Source organism: Rhamphochromis sp. 'chilingali', assembly GCF_963969265.1.
Source record: "Rhamphochromis sp. 'chilingali' genome assembly, chromosome: 22".
Lineage (NCBI taxonomy): Eukaryota > Metazoa > Chordata > Actinopteri > Cichliformes > Cichlidae > Rhamphochromis > Rhamphochromis sp. 'chilingali'.
This window is the reverse complement of record NC_137950.1, coordinates 25,799,754-25,818,736: the sequence shown is the minus strand read 5'-3', so window position 1 is coordinate 25,818,736 and position 18,983 is coordinate 25,799,754. Positions and strand designations below refer to the sequence as shown.

The following is an 18,983-nucleotide window of genomic DNA, read 5'->3' as shown; positions in this document are numbered from 1 at the left end:
TTTCGAGACCCTTTTTGCCCCTGTCCCTAATTTCCACATTTTTTGCTGGTGCTATCAAATTAAAAACAAGACAATATTTTCTTAGAATTGTAGATAATTTTATTTTATTTAGAAAAAGATTTTATTGGAGTAGGTTTGGACATATATGTTTAAAAGATATGATAATTGATTAGGCTAACAGATGAATCAATAAAATCGAGTGCTTTATTGAATAAAAATATTTCACTATCCACCTTTCTTTAAAAATCAACTGTAAAGGGATATTAATCAAACAAGACAATAAACTCGGAAGGATTATTAATTATTTTGGTGATTATTTCTAATCACTTCATGTGTAAAATGTCTGAAAAGCATGGGCATACTCCCATATAGTCAGTTTACGTTTGATTTTTTTCTAAAGAATTATTCAGTAAATTGCTCAATTTTATTGATTCTTCAATAGACCTAATCAATTATATTAAAAAAATGCACGTCCAAACCGATTCCAATCAAAATATAGCTATTTGTGGAATCCTATTAATAAAATGTATCTGTATATATCTATATTAGTTATTTTATTGTTAATATATATTATTATATTTCTCCGGCTCTTACATTGTTTCCTATTACGTCCATTCATGACATCTGAATGTTCATTGAGGTGAATGACTCCCAGATTCTCAGGGGGAGGGAGGGAAGGATGAGGAGGAAACGGGGATGGAGGGGGCCTCCGAGGGGGTGATGATGAAGTCAATAAATAAGGGCAAGTGAGGCGAGTCAAAGAAGAGGATTGCGCCGCATTTCACGCGACACGAACGTCCCGACATGTGTCCGTGCGTGCTTTACAGTGGAATTCCTGTAGAGAGCAGTAGATAGTTTTAATAAGTGCTTACACCGCCGAGCGCTGCCCTTACTGTACCGGGCATAAGCGGAGGGAGGAGCGAGCGTGTAGTATTTCTTTTTCGCTTCTTTCCCCCGATGTCGTTGCAGCCCATCCAAACGCTACTGGAAGGCAGCAAAAAGAGGAAACAAACGGCTTCAATCCGCGCTGAAGCTTTGCAGGAAGGAGCACTGGGGGTTGTTGTCCGAGCGGGGAGATAATTTGACGGTACGAGGAGCAGCAGCTTGGCCGAGGAATGGGCTCGGAGTGAGGGGACGGGGGAGCCATCCAGCGCTTCTCTACTGCTACACTTGTGCATGAACCCGGGGACTTTCTCACGCTTTATTTCCGCCTCGTATCCCAGCGGGAAGTTGTGTCCAAACCGCGTGGGGAGTAACTGAAGGTGAAGGTGAGTGTCGCGATCATGCCGAAACACGACGTTCACAGCGTGGTGGGCAGGCAGTTGTTTGGCGGCGCTAGCCTCAGTAGCCCGGGCTGGTTTGACAGATCGGATCAGCAGCGAAGGGTAACGCACGGAGTGGAGTCCAGCAGGGGCTGGGTAATCCTGCTCGTCACTCCGGCACCACCGTATCACTCCGGCTAGCAGTTGTCAGCATACCCAAAGTGATCGTCAGGGTACTGACAGCCTTTTTTTTGGTTTGCTTTTGTTGCGGTTAATTGTGGTGTGTGCAGCTTGGCATTTACGCCTGCTGCACACTGACGCGCACGGTCAAATCACGCATGCACACGTGCACACACGCATAGGGGCTGATAGCCTAAATGATAAAGATCAGTAGCTATGACAGGCTACACCTACAGTCCTAAAGGGAACCTCAAGCGGCGGTTACCTGACCCTAATTTGGTTTCCAACTTTTTCTTCCCTCGGATGTTGCAGAAGTTACAGTGCTGTCTGTAATCTAGTATCAGTAAGAGCACTGCAGATCAATACTTATTATTACTATGACTTACGGCTCTAATAAATTAACTTTTATGTCAGGGGCGTTTCCAGGATTTTCTTTTTCTTTTTTTACAGTGGGGTGGTGAAGGGGAGGTCCACAGGAAGTCAGAATATTTGATCAGAAAGAGGGGAAAAAACTTTATTGTATTTTCAGGCTCCTGTGCAGCCCTGTGCACTAATGCAAGCAATATTAAATGAAAAGTAGTGTTGCACAAGAGTTTAAGCATCATTTTGTAGAGGGTGGGATTTAGACTCTTGAAGTAAAAGCTATGGCCATAATTTAGTAATAGTACTAAAGCTTATCATCAACACAAGTGTCTACAGTGAAAATAGTTATTATACAGATTGCACTTATTGAGTCATTAATGTGATTCACTGCAATCGTGCTGAGGCATATGATTCCACTTTCAATTCTGCTTTATCAATATCAATCTGCAAAAATAGCAACTGACTGTGCAAAGCTATAATGTATATGGTGGTTGAGCAAATCTACTGACTATATGCAACCGCTGGTTTTATCCATGCTCTCATTCATTGGTGGGAGGCCAGTAATGTGTCACTGATGGGGGGTTGTGTCACTCTGTTTCCCTCTCATGGACACCACAGCCCTGCTCAGGTGATGCAGAAGTAAGATTTTAAAGCACTGGAAATGATCTTGCATTGCAAACAGTCCTATAGATCAAAACGAGTATGCACTTTTAAGTTTGCAAGATCCTATGTTTGCATGTATTTTGTGCATTTGTGTAAATATAGCTGGTTACATAATAGTCCCTGTAATCCTTACAGGCTAGCATTTAGGACCTTTTCTCTTCCTGCTTCTGTCTATGCACAAGTACACCAGTACAGCTCTGGTGATCGCTGTCGGATCTGATCACTTTATATTGCACATATCAGAGCATTGTTCCAGTTGATCAGCACATTAAAGCAATTGCAGCTGTTAAATGCGCTGTTATGCTGTGCATCCACTAATACAGTTTGTTTTAGATAAACAGCTGCAGAATAGAGTACAGTTCAATACAGCAGGGTGGTTAAAGCCAGCTTTGGCATGAATGCCAAACCAAATGCAAAGTGTTGCCAACTGAACTGCTTAATGATGCCAAGAAAAACCTTAATAATGCTTGTTAATATGCAGCAGCTTTGACTGACAGACGACAAGCAACACTGACACCTTCATCATCCCCACGAGGCATGTGAGAATCCCTGCTGAAAACAACCACTGTGCACAATTGCAGATCGTTAGTAAATGCAACTGGGATTGTTCCCTGTGCGCACTCGCAGCTGTTTGCGTGCAAAAGCAGTCATCACCACATTACAGCACTATAATAATGAAATCACTTAATGTAACCACTCTGCTTAACGCCTTTCCTGGGTCTGGATTCTTAGCGGCTTGTGCTGTGCTGATAGAAGGTGACAGTCTAAAAGCTGTAGGCTCTTGCAGTCGAATCCATCAAGCTTGCAACAGAAACACTTTCTCTGGCTCAGTGAAGCATTTATCAGTTAGCAGGCTATAAGGTTTTAAACATGCTAACCAGCTGCAAATCTTAACATGGAGAGTTTTTACATTTGGAAGCGCTTCAGAGATAGAGAGCAATTTGCACATCAAAAGGACCTGAAACCTAAAAGTGTATTAGTCATATTTTTGGACGAGGCTCTAAATGACCGTACAGTCTTGGGGTTTAATACAAAAGCAGTCTAAAAGTGTTACTTTATGTCAGATGAGGTGATATGACCCCAGATGGCTGCGATTCATTAATCATTAGCTATCAGTTTAAATCTCAGGGTTCTGTCCCTGGGTTGATTATTAGCCTTGGACAAATCCACCATTCGAGTGCAGCTGTGTTCTTTAGAGGTCCGTTTAGAGGCTGTGACTGTAAATGGACTGAAAATGAGGTGTGAGACAAATTTAAGTGATGTTTTTTACACTCAAACTTTTATTAGTGTAAATGTATTTATTTTTTCTATGCAAAGAAGAAAAGCAAATAAGAAATCCTGGCTCTGCTTGTTGACTGAGTGTGTGATGTAACAGGGTTGCCTGAAAGATCACAAGGATGGTGGCTCTGATCTTCTCTTCTCTTCTCTGGGGCTCCTTAAGGGGGCCAAGGGTGACCTTCAGTTTCTCCCGGCAGCAAGCACCCCAGCGGGCCTCTCTTTTTCAGACGCTCTTTCTTTTCGTCTTTCTTCCTGGCCTCCTTGCTCTTTTTCCTTTTCCTTATTCCTCCCCCCCATCATCTACTCCCATCCCCTCCCTTTTCCCCATGGTGGGGCAGCAGAGCTGAATGCTAAGAAACGTAGAGAGTTCACTTATATAACCTCGACTGTGCAGCTGATGTCCTGGTCTGTATCTGCTGTATAATGATGTCAGAGCTGTCTAGAGAGGCAGAGGGCATGCTGGGTAGGCCAATATGTCAAGAGCTATTCCTGAACCTAGTATGGTGAATGGGTTCAGTCCAAGTTTTCCTTCCTTTTTAACCTCCTAGAGTCCATTTGGACCTAAATTCCAGGTACTGAATATAGAATTGACAGTCTTGGTAAAGGGTCATAGATTTTATTGGATCATGGATTTTATTAGCACAGGTTGTCACAGTACTCATGCACTCTTTTCCCCATAAATGTACATTCTTGATTACCATAGGACATGTCAGTTATTCACTGGTCTTCACTGTCTCTTTGACTTTAGTTGCCCAACATCTGTGAGTTGACCCACAGAGTTTTTGCCTTCCACTAATTAAACCATGAATCTAAATCGTGAATGGATTTCATAGATGTTTTGAGCTTTATTCTGATGGGTTTTATCAGTAAAAACATCCTGTACAAGTGCTCATGATGTTTGATTCAGTTTGTATTTATTCAAGCGAAGAAATTGGCCTCTTTATGTACAAAGAGAGTGCTCAGATGACTAACCAAACATCCAGCATCTTTGACTGAGTGTGCCTATACATGATTATGCATACTAATTAATGAGTCCAAGCATGCAAGCAAACAAGAAATGATGTTAACCTGCATATTTAGATGGACTTTAGGGCTATTGGAGAGTTTGCCGGCCCTGTATAATGCTTGCAAATGTACAGGTTTGACGGTAGCTTGGAATAACATACAGAAAACTAGGGATTGCTCTTTCTTTGTGACAGTGCTGCAAAAATTCTATTATGGCACCAAAATACAGAATTCTACTTATTTCTGTCACTTATAATGAATTAGATTAATTAGATACCTAAACAAAACCTGTGCATTTACAATAAATGCTGTGAACCTGTTACCCTTTTACGAGCACTATCTCCCATTTATTTCTGTATAAAGGCAGTCTCTGCACCCCAAAAAGTAGCGTCATTGTTAAAACCTTTGTTTTTTAGGGCTTGATTTGCTAAAGCTGAATGGACATATTTATTTATCAGATTGTTAGAAATACAGTAAATTCACTTATTTACTGAACACACCCAGACTCGCTGCCTTTAATATAAGCGAACCAATTGTTCTTACATTCGTAGTCACTCCCAAAGGCTGTTGGCTCCTAAGCCCTCAAATGAGTGTAGATTTGGTCTCATTTTGTTTAGGGACACAGAAACCACAGTTTCCCTCCCTTTGACTGACTCAACATGTGACACAATTTTGATACACAGAACTATCAGTGTAGGATTGGTGTCCTCCTCAGTTACACTGTGTGCACATCTAGCTCACAGCCCAACACATTAGTGAGAAATGGCAACGCTAATACTAATATTAGTGATAGGTGAAAGTTATGCACCAAATACAAAAATGCATATGATGTTAGTATCAAATATGAAATTGCCAGAACAGTGGTAACATCCTTACTATTAATTACACGCATGTCCTTATAGTTTGGTAATTTCATTAGACTTAAACCCCCAAATAACAAAATGTGTTGAAAAATCGAATAATCCACTGTGAAGAAGAGTAACGCACAGAGTTTGTGTTCCAGAAATCAGTAAAGACCTGGATATTTTAATTACTGAATAATTGATTATTTTTAAATTGCTTGAATAACGCCAGACAAACCAGTTTAGTTCAGTTTACCAGTTTCTAAGCCCCAATATCTTCGTGTCATGTGGTTAAGTTCTTGCTGTACAACGCAGAAAAGTGCAAATATATTAGTTTTGACATTTTTGTCCTGATGTTTATCAAAAATGTATTCATATTATTTATTTCAATTACCAGACTGTTGGTTCGGCTGCAGTTTAATAGCAGGCCATCCTGCTGTAATGTTTTGGGCACACAGTAATGGTTCTAATGGAAAGTGGCAATTCAGACCTCATTAGCAGAGAAGAATGAGTCTAACCCTCCAGTGTGATGTCGTAGCTGGTTTGCGTGTTGCATTCAGAGGCCCGTGACGCTCCACCGCTGATAAGCATGCTGTGTTGGTGAGCAGGACAAGAGATTATCACTCTGCTCTGCACCAGTCTTCACACAAACCTCTGGGGGTCCTGCTGTCTTTTAGATACTGCAGCATCTCATCCCTCTAGCACACAAACACACTAGTAGATGTATTACATCAGATGTCAGCCAGCAGCGGGTACCGAGTTTGTGGTTTTCTTTTTTTTTTTCCCCTTTTTCATAGTGTAGTATGTTTGGGCCCCTCCTTTTTGTCTTCTCTTTGTAGGTTAGGTTTCGTTTTAATGTGTAGTTGGGGTTTTTTTTTCAGTTGTTTCTGTTAAGCAGTGGTTTCAATGCAGATGGTTACCAGAGGCTCCCCTGCTTTATCTTTTGTATTTCTCATTCCCATTGAACCGTCGCTGCTCTCTGCTGCCGCTCCTCTTTGCCAGCTTTTGCTTCACCACCTTCCAAATCACCGGGGAAAATAATAACTTGTAAAATGGCCTTTATTGGCCAGAAAGAGCTGCAAGAGTGTTTTACACAGCCGCCCTTCTTTCTTATTAACGCCAGTCAGCTTGGCTCTGCCGGGGTACGACTGGGGCCACTCACAACTAGCTTTTCATCAACGGGAATACTTGGCACCAAGGGCTGTGAGGTTTATTTCTGCCAGGGTGAAGCGTAGCACTTTACGAGGTGGAGTCCATCCGACGTTTGCTGGCACTGCTTCCTCTCTCTCTTGTCTCTCTGTGAGAGCCACCTAAGTTTATGCAGATTTGTTGACATGTTGAACAAGCAGTTCCCGTGACGCTAAAGTGGCTACTTACAAAAAAAAAGTTATAAAGATTCAGAGCTTAATCCAGACAGATTCCCTACATGGGCATCCAGGATTAAATGGGCAATAATGCTTTCATTATCTTCGCCCCTGGGGCAGAAGCGAATCGGCTCATAATCAGAGGTCCTTTGAGAACTCCTTGTGTGATTATAAGTTTGTATGTGAGTACAACAGCGGAGGACGCTGAAAATAAAAGTAATCAAAGATAACTGTAAGTTTACTCTAATAATACTCTTGATTAAACTTTTTCCTGCACAGAAATATTTGTGGTAGCTACTAAAGAGCTTTTAGCCAGAGCTTCAAGAACATCATCAGCACTGTAATTATGATCTGCTTTGATTAAGTAACACAGATTTGTTGCTTTTAGTGTGAGAGGAGCAGCTGGTACCTCAGACCTCAGGCACACAAGCCTGGAGACCAGTTGGCAAACCCCCTGGCAACCTCTGGTCGCTGGGATAAAAATGTGTACTCCGTAGCTGGTTGGTTGGTGAGTGGTTGCAGGCAACCAAAGCAGTTGCACAGAGGTTTTCTGTGCAGAGCATGCCTTTCGGTGACAAATTTTACCAAGCGACAGCATGCAAACTTCATCAAGCTGTGACCTGTTACCAGTGTGCTGTGCATCAGTCTCTTACATGTGTAGGAAAAAACCCCAACTGCTCATTTTAACCCCGGAAAAACCCTGCTGATAGCTGTTTTAAATGCTGTCTTAGATTATTTCTAATGTCCTGGATGTATCCCTGTACTAAGGATGTGCCAGTTGTCAGTTTCTTTATAAATACTAATTTTCAAAATGTCGATTTACTGATAGGCAGCATCAAAACTGATGTTTTTTGTTTTTTAAATGTAAATATTTATTTTTACTTTGGTTTCTGTTTTTGCCAGTGAACCAGAGAAAGCTTCCTTAGGGAAAAAAAAAGTCCTTTGGCTCTTCGTCACACTATTTTTGCATGATTTGCTAGTGCATAATTGATATGACACAACAAATTAGTCACAGGCATCAGTCAATGTATTTATTTACCATCAGGCAAACAGCAGCCGCACCATCGTGACCAATATCAATATTAGGCCAGTGTATCGGTTAATCCCTAAACTGTGCATATGACACGTGTAAAATATCAGAAAATAGTTCAAAATGCCTGTCAAAAATGAAACATTGCACCTTTGAAAAAGCTGTTGTGTAAAAAGAATGAAGATCACAATCACAGCTAAATACCTCGCAGCATATGGGAGCAGAGCGCAGCTGACAGGGCTACAAAGCAGTGGAGCCAAACGAACAAAATCTGCTGGAGTAATGAATAACTCTGAGCAAAGAGATGCTTATAACAAAAATCCACAATTACAATTTTGGCTCAGACCCAAGCCTTGATATGGATACTCTGTCCTGCCAGCATTTACTGTACATCACTCAGCATTTCATTAGCGCAGAAAAGAAAAAGCCATGAGTACAGGACAGTTTGACCTCCTTTATCCTATCAGTGTGTGTTTAACGTGTTTGCCTTGCTGCTGCTGCGCTGTATTGTTGAATAGAACTTAACCAGGATTACTTCTTTTGGGAAACCAGGATTTAATTTCTCTATGAAGCCAGTGCAGCTCGAATTCCGCTAAAACCCCCGGATTTAGGAGCTGAATGAATGGTCGGCCGTAGAAGCAGGAGTTTTATTGCTCCCTCTTTTTCCTAATCTGTCACGCTTGAGGAAATTTAGATGGACTCGTTCCAACACCTGATGGTTTGGCAAGATCTGAAACGCCACCTCTTAATCTTTGTAATTTTATTTATTTATTTTGTTTTGGAAGTGAGGATAAGGCCATTACTTATTCCGTGCAGTGCTGCAAAGTAGCTACACTTACAGTTGGCCTTCGGGAGAATAGCATGCAGCTTTTCATTAGGGCCAAGGCTTTTCACTTTAGATGGTGTGGAAATAGAAGTGTAGTAATGAGGCCGTGCTTTGCTTGCTCTACAGCACCAGCCTTGCTCGTCGGGTGCTCGTACAGTCTCTACTAAAGTACCCATTTCAGTGTGACCACTAGCCATCTTCTAGATGTTTTCAACTGATTTTATTTTAGTGGGATATCACTCAACAATAAGAGTGTAAATTGTGCTTGCACAGAGGATGTTACAATTGCATTTTCAGTGCTTACATTTGCAGCTGTACTGCAGCACTTGCAGAAATGGAATAGAATACCCTTATCTGTCATTGTATGGGTATAAGGCGAAATTTGGAAGTGGAAGCTATAAACAATCGTCGTTAATTTCTGCAAATTTGAATATTAATTTAACAATGCTGAAAGTTCAACTGTTTAGCTCTATGCACACATCCTCCTTGCACGTTGCTTTAAAGTTGAAGGTTGGTTGACCCAAGACCTTTCAAGCTCTAGTTAGTTAACCCTTTTATATATATTTTTGTCATATATAATTCAGTGGTACCTATACATTATCTGCCACTAGCAGCCACTTCAAGGTTGAGATGACTTGCCCACTTTGTGCTGCTAAAAGTTATTTCGCTGACTTTTATTGTCACTTCTTGGTATCTGGCCACCACATCGCTGCTAATCCTCTCCTGTGTGGACTTCAGTTTGTCTCATAATGCTTCTGTGGTAGCTGCTTATCTGCTACTTCTGTCAAACTGTTTCAGCTTTACGTCACTGTTTTGGGTAGCTGTAACATCTTTGGTACCTGCTAACTAGTTTATATGCTCTGCCTCTTTGTGTCTGAGTTGCTGTGGTCCCTAAATACTTCCACTTTGCAATGATACCACTGGTAGTTGATCAAGAAATATCTAGGAGGGTCAAAAATTCACCAAATCACGTGTTGCAATAGTGACATCCTATTACGGTGCCATACTCGCATTCGGTGAACTCTATAGAATGAAATAAGGCAGACTTTATGACTAGGTGCTTAAAGATGAAGAAACTTTGTGGCCCACGGCACAAGTACCACTTTGTACCACTAATCCATCTACTACTGTTAGTTACTGTTAACTAAAAGTCCAATCAGTTGTTGAAATTGTTATTTCTATTTTTCTGAATGAACCACTGATTCTGTATACACTCTGGTATCCCTGGTTGGGAATCAGTGTTGTGCAAACACTTCGAAGTAACATCTGCTAAGTATTTGTGAGATATTATTACGTATTTAAAAAAGGTTTAGGACTCTGTTTTTAAGACTTATCAAGATTTGAATCAGCTTAGTTATGGCAGGTTGCTCTCGTTTCACTACTTTTTAAAGCAACTGCTTCTTAAGCCAGAGAGTGACCTCTAGTTTGTCCATATGTGGGGTTTTCACAGTAGCAGTCCCAACTCCTGTCTGACTGATGCAAATATGAATGTGCATGCAAGATATTCCCCCGGGCTAAGGAACTAGACGTTGGTTTATGTTATGACTGTCTGTGAGGTTAAAAGATCACTTCAGAGTTTAGTTGAGCTCCTTTGAAGTGTGACTGACAGTTACCCACACTGGGCTCTCTGTTATTGCGTGCCGTGCACTTTTCTGTTTGAGGAAACTTTTTTTTTTCTGACATCACATTTCCAAACATTTCTGAAGACGTCATTTGTCCCCCCCCCTCCCCCCGATGGCCTTTTTCCCTCCTCCCGTCACGGCGAAGGCACCGCGTTTGACAGAAAGTGAAGCCGGCCACCGGCTGAGCGAGGTCAGCTCGAGCCCGAGTGTTTCTGTGAACATCGGTTTGTCAGCTGGCCTGTGATCGAATGATGATTGTGGAAATGGTCTGTCATTAAACACAGCTGCAGGTAGGCACACTGTGGCTTGTGGAGAGGCTTACTGTTAACAGGAAATGTCAATCACCTTTACAGAAATTTGTTGGTGGGTGCTATATCGGGAGCGGGGTTATTAGTCATCTCCTGTTGATTAATATCTCTCCTGCACGTTGGCACATTAGCACAGTTGTTTTTCACGCTTGCGTTTTCTGCTTTTTCAAGGAACAATAATAATAATGAGGGAGGATTATTGTAATTAGCTTGCACATTTTAAGAATGTGTTTCAAAACATTTGAATTTGTTATAAATACATATTCATATGAAGGCAATGGTTGTGAAAAACAGTGTGAGATCTGCCACTCGGTCCTGAAGGCTTAAAGTATTTTTCAGATGAGCACTTTAGAGGCTTGCTTCATGCTCGGAATATTTCTAAAACGAGGCGATGTGACCTTTGTGACCTTTTTTTTTTTTTTTTTTTTTTTTTTTTCTTCATCCAAAGCAACCCTACAGGCTTCATTTGCTGATGCTCGCTGTCTGTATGGATTTAACCTTTTAAAGCTGTTATAGAAAACTCACACTGTGCAGCCAAGCTGAGCAAAAAACCCCACATGCCAACTTTGATGCTCTTCTTTATAACGCAGGATTGTAAACTCGATATCCGAAGGTAACGTTTTACAGATAACCAATAAATAAAGCTAATAACAGCATTTTAATCAGCAAAGAAAATCTAGTAAGTAGTTACAGGCCTATCTTTCCTGTCAGACACTGTGAAATGAGATGATTTTTAGAGCATGTAATTAAAAAAAGAATATAATTAATTTGTTTTTATATCAGGAATCAGGTTTGCCCATCAGTCTATGTTTTGAATGAGTCAAAGGTGTAAACTGAAATGCTCAAAGGGAAATTTGTTCTACTCCACGTGTGAAAATTGCAAATAATAAAGTGAAAGATAGAAGAGCCGGTCTTGTGCTTCCAGTCTTTCCTCAAAACTAAAAATCAATCCAGCGTATAGGAATGGTTGTTTTCGAGAAGGCTGCACTGCAAGGTCTTTTGGCCGATTAGGAGTATCCTGTAATTAAATTCGGAAAACTTCTTCAAGAATTACAGAAATTTGGAAGCAGTTTTAGATTTGAAAAACCCACCGAGGTCCCTCAGTCTACACACAGCCTTGCTAGCTTTGCTCAGTTGGAATTTGTGATTAATCCAGGGATCCGCGCAGCATTTTAACTAAGTCTATGCTTCAGGTTTTTTTAAATACCTCCAAGGATGGTTTAATCCACTAAAATATAGATGACAAAAGAGCCCAGCTGATACTGGCTTTCTGGGGTGGATGTCATTACTCATTGATTGCTGCAGTGGTGTTTTTGCTGACAGCACTCTCTCTCTGCTGTGCTTCACTGGGTGTGCGAACAGTGAGACTCGAGAAAGTCACAGAGAGCAGTGGCAGATAGTGTGAATGAAACTCACTCCTCTCACCCACGGCAGTCGTGGCAGATGGCTGCCCCTTTCTGAGCCTGGTTCTGCTGGAGGGAGCTTCCTGTTAAAAGGGAGTTTTTCCTTCCCACTGTCATCTAAGTGCTTGGTCATAAGGCGTCGTCTGATTGTTGGGGTTTCCCTGTATCATGGTAGGTTCTTTATCTTACAGCATTAAGCGCCTTGAGGCGATCATTTTACCTGTTTTCAAAGCCAGCCTTTGTTAGTTTTTTGGGTTGTTTTAGATGTGCACTCCTTCTGAGCTTATTGTGCACAAAACATTTGTGTATGTTGTACAGTCTGGTCATCCATGATGCTATTTTGCTACAGGTGCTGCAGAAAATGAAGGACTGTAAACAGTGGAGTCTGAATGTTGCCGAATAAACAATTTCACAAAATCATTTGCATTTTGGTCAACGTATACGTCTATATCGGTATATGTAGGCCAGTATTGGCTAGTGGTCTGTCTCTGCATGACAGGATTCGCACGAGAGTCAAGGAGTGCTTTTCATCTCTACCTGTTAATTTTGCTAGCCAAGCAGGGATGGAGAGCTACACACTGGGAGGTCCAGAGTGCAAAGTTAATGCCAAGCACCCTGAGGCAGTGCATGTGCATGTGTGTATGCGTTTGTACAAGAACCAAGAGACTTTTGGATCTGGCAGCCTCGTGCATTCCTCATCTGAATTGTTTCAACTGCAGCCAATCAACAAACGCTGGCACATAGCAGAGATCTGTGTAGTCCAAGTTCATTCAGTTTCTCACTTGTACTGAAAGTAACAGAATTTATGTGTGGGCATGTAGTGAGAGCTGTGTTATATGTTAATGCGTGTACTCGGATGGTGCTAATAGTATGCGTGGGAATATGTGTGTGCTTGTGTAATTCTGATTCTTAGAGCACGGTGTTTCTGCACCGTCTCCATGTGTTTGATGCCGACGACAGGCTCATGTTTCCCTCAACATAACTGGCCTTGCTAGAAGGAAACTTAATAGGCAAAGTGTGAGGCAACCACTCTGTGATTAGTTTGCACTACCGCTTTGAAGTAGCCTTTGCCTGGCAGCGCTGGACACAGAAATTCTGGCAAGCTGCACGCAAGCATTGCACACTTGCACAGCTTCTCAGACAAACGATACGCATGCATGTACGTGCATGCTTTCAAACCAGCATGTAAAACCCGCACATGCATGTTCACAAACATGCAGACAGCTGTTCTTAGTTACGACGTCGTCAGCTTCAAATTTTATAAATCACTGCCCTTTAATGAACACATGTTCACATTCATTTGCCTTTACTACTGACGCTGGCCCTTTTTTATGTCTCATTTTTTTTTTATTATGGGTTAGCAATTCACCTCATTGATCAGTTCGTGTTTTAAACACTTGCATTTCATAATCGGCGCGTCGCTAGTTTGCACAGATTTGTGTATATACACAAAGGTGCATCCTTTTCATTTTTCCGCTGGCCGACCAGCTGCCTGTTTGTACAGCTCTGTCCAAACTGTCTCCAGTGAGCGGCTACTTCTGTGCCCAACAACAACTGTTCGGCTTTGTTTATTGCAAGATGACACTGGATGGCAAAAGCAGCTGCCAATAGCCCTGTATGACAGAAACAGCTTCTTGTTTAGGATTACTTTGACATGGGTACACTGTACCACTGCAAAATTCTCAAGCTGTGAATACTGTCCAGTCCTGAGCATGCATAAAACACATAAAACGCACCAGAGAAACATCAACAAGAGCAAACTGAAAGTACACTTGTAGCCCCATGCAGCACATGGATTTTAAGTAAAGCTGTTTTCAGGACTAAACTGATGATTGAAACAACGGATGAGGTGTGAAAGTGAACTGTGAAAATAATCAAATGAGTCCACCGATGATTTATAGATTTGTTTTTAAGGTGGTCCAGGGTGACTGAAGAAGGTGACAAGCCGGCAGGCCCCTGAGAAGAAGCTCCGATTGCTGCTTGTGTTCTCTCACTCGTGTCCCTGACCCTTGTCCAGGTTGGACGGGCTCCAGCTGGTCCTCAGAGCGAGCGAGCTCTCCGTGCTTTCACATCTGTAGCCCTGTTTTTGTGCCAAGGCAGGCAGCGCTAACCCCTCTGACCTTCCATTCGGGTTTGTGTGTGAGAGGGAGCGAGAACTATAAACAGATGACATTACAGTGAGGAACTGGCATAAAGGGAGAAATGGTGCCAAGACCGTGTTTGTATTATGAGTTTGTTTAGTCTCTCCGTGTTCATATCAGGTGTCACGTGAAAAAACATGGTTAACAGTCTATTGCTTCCCCTTGTTATTGGTTGTGTGCGCGTGTGTGTGTGTATGAGTGTGTCAGACCTTATCTGACACGAGGGATTAGCAGACTGAAGCCAGCCTCTGGTGTTCTTTACCCTCCCTGCCTGCAGAGGTCCATCTGATTCTTGTTGCCTTGCTGTTTTGGGTTTATTACCAAAAACGACACGATTGTCTGGTATTCCTTTTGAAGTAATCAGCATCTGAGACATGATATCCCCCACTGTATCAGTAACTATAAACTTGAATTTCGTTATGGAATTAAGGACAAAGTCAAAGGGAGCCAAATTTGGCGTGTAGGGCGGCCAACATTTACGTGCATCCAGCTGCCTTTGTGCTATAATTATAATTTTGAGCGTTCTCCTTCAGATGCTGAAGAACGTCAGCATCTGAATGAAAGTCTTGCTGTTGCAGTCTGACCCTGGAGGGTGGATTTAAGCTGCACCACCCTGTTAATGTCAAAGAAAATGTTGTGTATTTTTTGGGCTCGTGCCCCTGATAGTCTTCTTCAGTCCTTTAGACTGCAGCCTCTTCTACTGCAAACTTTGCATCCTGTTTTCATCACCGGTGATGATCCTCAAGGCAGGTTTGCTGTCAAAGAGCCCTGCAGAGAAGGTTATTAGACAGGATACTGACTACCAAAGTTACTGCTAGCACCTGTTGTGTGGTTGTGCATTTCTCCTTCTCACCGGGTGTTTTTACAATGATTTGCAAGCATCATTTTAAATGTGCAGTTTTTAAATAGCAGCCAAATTCCTAAACAAAAAGATCAGGCTACGCACTTTTATTTTATTTAGCCTCTTTTGTCATTAGCGGAAGAATCTGTTTTGCCTGCACAGGATTCAGATTAACTTCACGTAAACAAGGGGTTCACAGGAAATGATGCAGCATGCAGCCCATGCTGCATCATCAGTTAGTGTTTGCGATCTTATCTTGATCAAGACAGTCTCACTCTGCTCTTACCGTCTATCAGACTTCAGCCACAAACAATGGATGGTTAATGAAATGTAGTAACTGTAACCTCTGATAAATGTTACTTTTAAAAAAATAACATCTCTCCCACCTATCCTTTTATTTTTTACTAATTTGGGGAAACTGTACCTTTAAAACTAACTCGAAGCAACTGCGAAATATGCAGAAAAAATTATGTAGTAAGCGTAGTGCACTCGAAAAACTGAAATACAGAAAACACTATATAATGTGAAAGTAATATGCATTAAAACAACTGGTGGGAGGGCGCCATTATGTCTTATCACTCTATTTAATGCCATACTGTATGTTCATCGTTTTGGCCTAATGTGAGTCGATTGTGTGCTTCAGAAATGCAAAAAATATGTATTTTGTTTTTGCATCCAACTGTTGTGCCAACAGATTTTATTATTAGAAATGAGCACCAGTGTATTTCCAGCGAGTGAATAATTGATTATTGAACCGTTTCTTTGGGAACAAAGGCCTCTCGCCATGCATACTGATGAGCTCATACAGTACATGCGCCTGCCGTGCATAGGGTACACACATCCCCATAAAAGGCCACTCAAAGGATATAAAACTGTCAGCAGTTGAAGCAGAGCATGGTCTGGTGCTATACTCTAGATCACGTATACGTGTTTGTCTGTGCTGGCTTTGGTCCTGCGGCACACTGCTGCTTCAGTGAATCAGTCCCAGAGCTTCTTTACTCTAGATTAGAGAAAGGAAGGAAATTAGAGAGAAAGAGAGAGCGAAAGCTGAAAATGGGTCAGACATCTAAGAGCCAGGCATTTCTTTTTCTAAGATGGGTGTCAAGACTTTATCCAATTGCTTCTCTTTCCTTCTTTATCTTACTTTGTCTCGCATGCACCCCCCCCCCCAACTCTCCCACTATTCCAGCCAAAGAAAAGTGCAAAGGGAGGAGAAAGTTATTATGCCTGGCATGGCTGCAGAGGACTGCCTTTAATTTGGACGCAACCCAGCTGATCAATCTCCTCATTGGCTCTGTTACAGCACTGTGTGTTTGTGAGTGAGAGTGCGTGTTCAAGCCCATACGTAACAGCTAAGCTTTTAAACTACGCAAACCAACAGAGTGTTCCAAAAGTAAAGCACACTGGATTAATTCCATGTGGAATTGACTTAACTCTGTGGACAGAGCCGCGGAGGAACAATGAATCGGATTAGAGCTGGAATGAGCGTTAGCGGAATAAATATTGCAACAAAGTCAAAATAAAGGACCATCAGATGCATGTGTGGAGTTCTATAGATGCTGATGTTAGACCGGGTCAACGGGTTTGGAAAGAGGGGCTCTTGAATGCACACACACACACACAGATGGAGGCATGCATTCACTCTAATTTACATTTAAGTAACTCTGCGTGATTTGCATACTGTGCAAACACATGGACGTGATTCAGCGGGTGGTTTGGCAAAGAGGGAGAGCCTGCAACATTTCCTTTTGAGGCTATTCTCTGGCATTGACAGCATTTAGCCGACTTCTTTTAGGAAGCATTAGTTATAAATGCATGACAGCAGCTTTCCAAAACAGCAGCCTGGGTCCCCTCAGAATTCATTTTAACAGGAAATCCCCGAAAGGAAACAATAACGTTTATTCATATGTGTGCTGTAAGGAGCACAGGGTCAGTTATTTTCTCTTTATTCTAGTTAATTATTTTGCCAATAAAATGCAATAAAATGTTTGCAGTTTTTTTTTAAAAACTGAAAATAACTGTTGCTTGCTTTCTTCATACTCAGCATACAGCAGTGTGCAGCACTTCATGCATTTGCATTAAATGTCTTTATTATAGCTGTTTGTTTTTGTTTTTTTACTTAAAAAAAAAAAGGGCTACCGGCTTGTAGGCAAAGCGGCCTCCATATTGTGCATTTACATTGACATGCAATGTGTGAGTGTGGTTGATTTTGACTGGCCATTTACTGTTTCCATGGTTACAAATTGATCATTGGGAACAGTAGTCTTCCCTTCAGTGCGCCGTCCTGTTCTATTTTCATGTGGAAGAACTTGATGCATTTTAAAATGTCAAGCTTTGGATAAATGGCTTGGTACTAAAGCTGAGATTTATCTAAAAGGATTAACAGTCCTCACAGAAGCTGTCATCTTCTTTTATTATTGTGAAGATAAGCATCACACTGTGCTTGCAAAATATTGGTTTGCAGGACCGGCATACTGATTTTTTTTTTTTTTATTTTAAACTCGAAGACTGAAAAGCTCATGACGAGAAAATGGAACGATACTTAAAGCTGAAACAGCTTTGCAAGAAAACGTAACAGCCTGTTAGTAAATATCCTTTTATGCGGTCTCAGAATGATTGCAGAGCAAACAAACAGACTCGTACTCGCTCCCTTTTCCATCACCTGCTTTTCTGATGGACTTCTGATTGAAGAGCAGAAAGTAATGGCATTTTATTTTTCAGTCAGGGCAAAAGTGAATCGAGTTTTCTTGATGTTGTGTGACACTTTTTTTTTTTTTTTTACTTTTTTTTTAACATGAGCCATTTTGCTTTTCTTCTGGAAAATAAAATAAAATAAAAATTCTAACAATAATCAGGGTCAGAGCTTCCTAGTTGTTACTGTATATATCACTGGGTTTATCCAAGGTTTTAAAGATTCTTTGTCATTATTCAGTCACATAATGAAATTCTGTGAGGTAGTTATCATCTTTAAACAGCTGATATTGAACACACAGACAGAAACCCATTAAATAAATAAACCCAATAGGGAAACATAAACAGTAGGTAGCATTGCAGTTACATGTTGTAAAGTGCATGTCCCTGTCTTTGTAGGCATGAGGTGTGAGCTCTGGGGAAGAAGATGGCCCTCAGTCTGATTCTTGTTTTTTTGGTCCTAGACTGTCTTCGAGAAGGCAGAGGGACAAACAGCTTATTACCTGGGTGGGTGGAGCCATCATCTGGACACAGCCAGCATACATTGTCATAGAACTGGGAGAGGAATTCCTACAATCCCCATTACTGTTCTGAGTACTTACCTTTGCATACACTCATTGGGAACTTCATTAGTGACATCTGTTCATCTCCTTGTTAACACAAATTTCTTATGAGCCAGTCACTTGGCAGCAACTCAACGCATTCAGGCATGTAGACATGGTCAAGATGACCTGCTGAATCTTAAACAGAAGTTCTTAGAATTGGGAGTAAAAATTAATTATGTGACTTTGAATGTTGCATGGTTGCCAGATGGACTGATCTTAGTATTTCTGAAACTGCTGATTTACTGCAGTTTCAAAAGAGAAAATATGCAGTAAATTGAAGTTTTCTGGATGAAACTGCCTTGTTGATATCAGCGGTTAGTGGAAAATGGTCAGACTGCTTCATGCTGACAGGCAACAGCAGCTCAAATATGCTCTTCTGCAACCGAAGCGAACCGAGCATCCTGAATACCCGACATGTTGTCCACACCAGGTGCTACTTCTAACAGCTAAGAGTAAGAGACTGAGGCTACAGGAGATATTATGCTGAAAATATTATATCATTATGTGACTCAAGGTGCACCTAATAAAGTGGCTAAGTGTAGACAGAAATGCCACCAAA

General features: G+C 41.4%; 1 protein-coding gene across 1 annotated transcript in view; it reads left to right on the top strand.

Moving 5' to 3' along the window:
* Positions 1-820: 820 nt before the first annotated feature.
* The window catches only part of thrab (thyroid hormone receptor alpha b), a 168,591-nt gene continuing 150,428 nt past the window's right edge, over positions 821-18,983 (top strand). The window contains exon 1 of the mRNA XM_080872288.1: positions 821-1,268. The gene's annotated coding sequence lies outside the window, so the exon portion shown is untranslated. The remainder of the gene's footprint in view (positions 1,269-18,983) is intronic.